This window comes from Xiphophorus couchianus, chromosome 1 (genome assembly GCF_001444195.1).
Source record: "Xiphophorus couchianus chromosome 1, X_couchianus-1.0, whole genome shotgun sequence".
Taxonomy (NCBI): domain Eukaryota; kingdom Metazoa; phylum Chordata; class Actinopteri; order Cyprinodontiformes; family Poeciliidae; genus Xiphophorus; species Xiphophorus couchianus.
Genome location: NC_040228.1, coordinates 5,011,868 through 5,018,561, shown reverse-complemented (window position 1 = coordinate 5,018,561; position 6,694 = coordinate 5,011,868). Strand labels below are relative to the sequence as shown.

At 39.3% G+C, this 6,694-nt stretch overlaps 1 long non-coding RNA gene across 1 annotated transcript; it reads left to right on the top strand.

Annotated features, from left to right (window-relative positions):
• Window positions 1-61: 61 nt before the first annotated feature.
• On the top strand, window positions 62-2,023 carry LOC114145608 (uncharacterized). Its single transcript, XR_003595735.1, has 2 exons — window positions 62-305; window positions 1,818-2,023. It is a non-coding gene; the product is annotated as an uncharacterized LOC114145608 (long non-coding RNA).
• Window positions 2,024-6,694: the final 4,671 nt, after the last annotated feature.

Here is a 6,694-nt window from a genome sequence, read left to right as displayed (position 1 = left end):
GGAACAAGCAACACGTCAGCCCCTGCTCTTGGTTTCACTGGCTGAACAGACCACGGCTGAGGCTTCCTTCTTCTTCTTTTTTTGTTTTTTGGCAGTGACTTCTTCTCGGTTACCCCGGTAGCCTACAGAAAAGAGGACAAATCCGTGAAAACCGAACGCAGTTTCCCCCCCCCCCCCGGCTCCCCGGTTCGGGATTTATTTCGGGATGCACTTTGAGCTTGGAGGTTCGGTGGAAGAATGCACACCTGAATGGCTTCACAGATGTGAGAGGCTCATTTGCATGGTGTGCAGGGAAGCTCTAACAGGTATTCAAATGATAGTTTGACAGCTATCATGCCGAGAGAGGGCAGGCAGAAACAAGGGTGGGAGGGGAGGTGAAGAGGGGAGGGCTCGGCATTAACAGACACGAGATGTAATCCTTAATCAAGAATCAGGATTAGAAACAAAGTTGTCTCCGAAAGCAGGGCGAGAATGGGACTGATAAGAATAAATAACCAGAGAACTAATGCTGGGTATTAAAACACATTTTGAGTTCATGCAGAGGCGTTCTGTTCACCCATTTCACATTCTAACCTCAGGCAGAAATGGCTTCCTCTTTTATCAGGCAAACAGAGCCAAGGTTATTTTAATAATTACACAAGAAACGACCCACAGCAGAGTACTGGACCTATTGGACAAGGAAACACAAGGAGTCTGCGTGCTCCGGATCTTATTCTTCCTCTGACAAAGAGTCGCAACGAGCCCCTGCTCCTGCATTCTGTTGATATTTTACATAATCCCAGCCCATTGCCTAATCCTTTGATCCTGTTGGATTTCCGTGTCATGTGGATTATTATTTCTACGTTAGAAGTGAGATTTTCCCATTGGCCCTTGAGGCTTAATTGACCTTAAACGTCTCACTTCCTTGTTCAAGAAACAGGTGGTCAAAGAGTGAGACTTCGGGGACAGGTTCAGGTTGATGTGAAAAAAAAACACATCTGTCTGGACTGAATTTGACTAATACTGACAATTAGCAAGAAACAGAACGAGTGTTTCTTGCTAAGGGTTGCCAAACACCTCTTCTCTCTAAAAGGGAAGGCGCTGCAGGGTGTAAGTTTGCAAAGTTATATTTAGTGGAATCACAAGACTTCTGGAACAGTGTCCTTTGACAAACAAGACAAACGTAGAGATGTTAAGCCATAATGCACAGCACTCTGTCTGGAGGAAAGACAAAACGTCACAGTGGCACAAACGCCTCAAAGCAACTGTCAAGCAGGGTGGTGGAGGAGTGATGATTTGTGTACGGACGTGGACACCTTGCAGGCATGAGGATGAAGAACTCCTGATTACCACGATGTTCTGGAGGCGAATGTGAGGCCATTTACAGATTTGTAAACTAATTAGCGACGGAATACCTTCAAAATGAGCGACCCAGTCAAAGTCTTGCTGTGATGCTGTTTTGGACTTTTAGAAAGAAGAGTGTAAATGAATGCCTGAAAACCTTGAAGAACTCAGTCAATGTTCCAGAGCAGAACAGGCCAAAATGAATTAAAAAACAGAGTGAATAGATCAACCTTAAATATTGGTAATATGGATACAAAGTCTTTATCGGTATCAGATTAATACTAGTGTGGTAAGATCGATACTTCGGTTTCAGATTCCCTCTTGAAGTTTTCTTTTGTTTTTGTATTGTAGTTTCTCAATGCTGACTCAAAAAAGATTTAGTTTTCATTTGCTCTCAAATCTGCTTTGTTTTTCTGTTGTTTCCATTGTGTCATTTTAACATGTTCTCAAAGTGTTTTGTAGACGCTTATGAACTTTGTTCAAAATCTGTACAGCAGAATGACCGTGATTTAACTGCAGCTCATTGCTTTGCAGAACAGACAGCAATGACGAAGAGAGACACGGTGAATCTGCGGTCAGCATTCTGATGGGGACGCCGACAAAACTGCAGCCCCGGAACTACAAAATATTAACTTGTGATGTGAAGATGAACTTTCCTTTGGATTTAAAAAAATAAATAAATAAAGTTCAGGCATGACTATTTCTTTGAATTTACTACCTGAATTTAGGTACTACTTTACCTCAATTCAGAAGGTTGCACATATAAGAAAAATAATGATATATATATATAGGGAAATAATCAGCTGATCAGAGTCTTTATAATTATGTTTGGGCCAGGAATGAATTTCTGTTAGACGAAGTTAAATATCTGGGTTTGAGTCCATCAGAACCAGAACTGTTAAGCCATTGGACTGTCAGCCTTGTTTAGAATAAGAACTGGAGATCTTGAAACCTTTTTCTAAATGCTTCACTTCTTCTTAATTTAGGACATTCTCTTTTCTTTGTACTAATTTGTGCATCCCTATATACAGTAGAAACATTGAATGCGGTACTGAAGGTGTTTGGACCTCTGTGTATTCTCTGATGAAGGCGTTACATGAATTAAAACTTGGCATTTATTCGTATCTTGCTCAGGCTTGGTGACAGGCAGAGTTTTTCTGTTGCTCATTTCCACAGATTAAATACTTTTAAGAAATGAAGAGTTTGTGTCAGAATACATTTTATTTCTAAAAACTTTTATATTTTTATCGCGTTTCACATTTTCTTTCTATTTCATAACTCCGAACCCACAACTCTGAGGATGTAGGTGACAAAATGAGAAAGGCTAAAGGGGTATGAATGCTTCAGTTTTTGTCTGAATCTTGTTGGAAAGCATATTAAGAAACATCCAAAAAAAATAAAGAGAAGACTATTAATCCACATTTAGATGGGGTTTTCTCAAGGGAAGCACAAATTTTTTTTCCACTTTGAAATAATTACAATTTCCCTCCATCACTTCCTGCTATGGAAATGTGGTGAAATTTCATCAGCGCAACCAGGAAACGTGTAGAGTCTCTTAATCAAAGTTGAAGGACTCAGCTCACTTACTAGCAATTGTTGCTGTTATTAACAGTACACAGAGTATTTGTAAGGATTTGGTTGTTTCTGTGTGTTTATTTAGGTTTCTGTGTTCTGTGGAGTCTCTGTCCCTTGTTTCTCCTGATTGTCTCCCTGTGGATTTAAACCCACCTGTGTTCCTTGTCGGGTCCTTGTCTAATCTGTCTAGTCGTCTCGTCTTGGCGTGTCTCCTGTCAAGGCTGCTGCCAGTAATTTATGTACCAGTTGCTACCAGAATTTGAGCTTTTAGCCTTCCGCTCAATCTGTGCTGCCTGGACCTTGGATTTGTATTTTTATCATTAAAACACCACTCTTTCATTCCAACCCGGGTCCTCAGCATCATCCTCACCACCTCTTCACCGCATTTCATGACATTATTGATCACATTGAGCACTGGTTTACAACCTGCTGACCATAGAGATAAACTTCTAAAGCACCACTCTGCTACCCGACAAGCTCTGTATGGTTAAAATGTTTCTATTTACCGTCTTGCTTGACCTTTTTAGCCATGATGTCTGTTGTACTTCATGGAATAAGATACTTTTTCCCCTAATACAGAGGGATTGTGTATTAGGGGTCTGTATATATATACTGTATACATACAGTATATATTTATATAGGAAAATAATCAGTTGATCAGAGTCTTTATCATTATTTTTGGGGCAGGAATGAATTTCTGTAAGACGAAGTTAAATATCTGGGTTTGAGTTCATCAGAACCAGAACCTCGAGGTTCTGCAGTCATGAGTGTTGCTGCAAACATCAGCAGAGTCAACTTTCAATAATAAAATTTTACGTAAATCCTCTACATTCAAACTTCACTTTTTGCGAATTTTTAAAGCAATTTTACAAAAACAAAAGTACAGTTTGACCAGGAGGTAAACTGCCAAAGTTTAAAAAAAAATAATTTATAAAAAAGAGAAAATGTATACCTTAGTGAAGTGATTAGATCACTCTGAACAACAATTAAACTTTTTTGTCCAATATACATATTTAAAAAGTAAGCAAAACAAAGCTGTGGACTGCTATAATATAATGATCTTTTGGGTTGTTGATTGGTTAGTCAAAGAGTATTTAGGCCACAGAACATTAAAATAATTACTGCACTAATGGATAGAAGCTCACTGAAAGCATCTTCGACTGTAAAAATAACTTTTGCACTGCATATTGTGTCTTTTTGTCTGTACTGACAAAATATGTTCTTTAAATTCGGAATGAAATCGACAAATTGGCATTCTTCTGCCACAGCAACGTTTTCGTCGCCTCTTCCACCCATATTAACACAAACCACCGAAGCTGTGGATGGAAACTTAATGCTTGCAAAATATGTGCATTCTGAAAATGAAAAAGAGGAAGAGGAACACGCCTTTCTCTTTTTTTACATGTTTTTTTTTCTAAAAAAAACAAAAAAAAAACACACATTAGGGAGGAGTTTTGTTGTAAAAATAACCAAGGGGCGATCAATGCCGGGAAAGCTACCCCGATGTTTTAGTTCCCAACAGGTAACGCCCGTCACTTTGCCTGTATGGCCTGCTTATTTTGGATTTAATACAAGATAATTCTGTCAGAGTCCAGCAGAAATGGAAAAGAAGAAGTGGGGAAGCTGAAATGCACTTTGATCCGCACATTTTTCAGGGTCTCAAAGTAGCGACAGAAGCTTTCAGCAGGCGGATGTTTGTGTTTTATGATCATGCCTGAACACTTGAGAAGCAGAAGAGACTGAGTTAGCACCATGGTTGAGATGGAATAACTCACTCATTAACTTGTGCAGTAAGGTTCGCCACTGGCCTGCCACACAGTGGTATTTTGTGAAAACAAGCTGCCATGTGTTGCAAAATGTGTGACTGTCGAAGCCGAACTGCGTCTCGTTTCTCCGCCCTGCAGCTCAGAGTTTCCTGATAGAACAGCAGACAGTTTCAGTCACAGAAGAGGGTCAAACGTAAAACAACCAGCCAGAAACGGCTCTTTATGGACGGAATATACTGGGAAAAACCAGCCACCACACACAGTTTCCTCCAGGTTGTCTCTCAGATTGATACATGTTTGCACTAATTAAACTATGTCTGGCTCTTCTGTAAAAACTTTTTTTTTTCTTTTTTTTTTTTTTTTTACATATTTATAAAAATAACCCTTACAATTGTCTGTGTATGAACACTTGGCAAATAAAGCTGATCCTGACAATACTAGACTAACATTGAAGGAAACGGATTTAATTACTACTCATTAAGAGCATGGCTATAATAGTTTTGGGTTTTTCCATTACAGTTTAGTTTTATTTTTCTGTGAATTTGTCTAATTGGGTGCAGAATTCAAAAAGGTCAAAGTGCTATTACTGAGATCTACCCAGATCAAGTTAATAAATAAATGAATACCAAAAGCTAGCTAACATACTTTTTGACTAATAAATTCATTGGTCCTTATTGGATATGTTATTATTTAAAATTGATACAATGTTTATGGGGTTCTAAGTTTTCATAAGTATTTACCGTCCAAAAGGGAAGAAATCTGGGTTTTTACTGCTCTCCAAGACAGCTGGAAGCCTCTTAGTCAGCAGCTCCTGCTTATTGGATTTTTTTGTCTTCTCATTTGGAAATTATTTGTTCCCATTTTTTAATTTTTCGCATTTTAGCAGTTGCATGTATTATAATGACATGCTATTTTTTGCTTTTAGTTACTGAAAACATAGGAGGGAAAAAACCCTCTTAATCCAAGTAGAATGTTTTTTTCTACTACAACTCATTATCTCAAACACAGTTTTAACTTTCCACTGTGAATGGGATTATTTTCGAATGGGTGCAAGTGATTGACGCCGCTACTCTGTAGCAAGTGAACATACAAGGCTATCATTTGCAGATGTGTCGGGAAATTTCTGACTCTACGACACTGCTCTCCAAGACAGCTGCTAGCCTGAACATTTAAATGTAAAAAACAAACAAGCCCCAAAACGTTTAAATCACTAAATATTGATGAAGGTTTGCAGGTAGAGTTTGCAGACGTTCAAAAATGCAGTGCCAGCCAGTTTCTGCGAGGGGCTTAACACAGTGTGTTCTGCTTTTCAAGGGGAAATTGACATGACAATCATCTGCAAAGTTGAAAAGAGACATTGTGTGTGAGATTTGTGCTCCTCCATGAATGACTGTAGCTGTGTAAAAACAAATGAAGCCTTCATGAAGCACTTATCTTCACCTGACCTGCCCAGCCAATCACCACATCATGCTCCTCCTTCACAGCGTATTAGTATCGGTCTTCTCCTCGTCTCCTCCAAACATCAGGCATCGCTTCGTTCACACAGTCCGGCATCCTCTCTACACCTGCTCCTTGTTGAGCTTCGACCCACTTGAAGCTCAACAAACGATTGTTGGGCTTCAACAACGATTTGGCACTTTGCCACGCAATGATTGTTGAGCGCCAAAGGGCACTCGCACCCCTTTGGCGCTCGGGGTACAAGTGCCGAAGATTATCATTATTATTTGTCAAATAAACTTTCTAATAGCTACTTTCTCTTTGAATGAGTTTTCCAGGTTGAACTTCTTCTCAGCACCTTAGAAATAAGAGGTAAAATAGACAATACCACTCAGTTTATGGCAGAATCTTCTAAGCGCAGGTTGCAGAGCAGCATGATTTTGAAGAGTTGTGGCAGAAGTTAAGGTGTTGATGAGAACCGAGGGACCCAGAGCAAAAAAAAAAAGCTTCTTTTTGCAATCATTCCTGTTTTCTCTGAAAGGGAGAGTAAAAAGCAGCTGAACAAGTGAACAAGGAGGTAAAACTGTTGTATA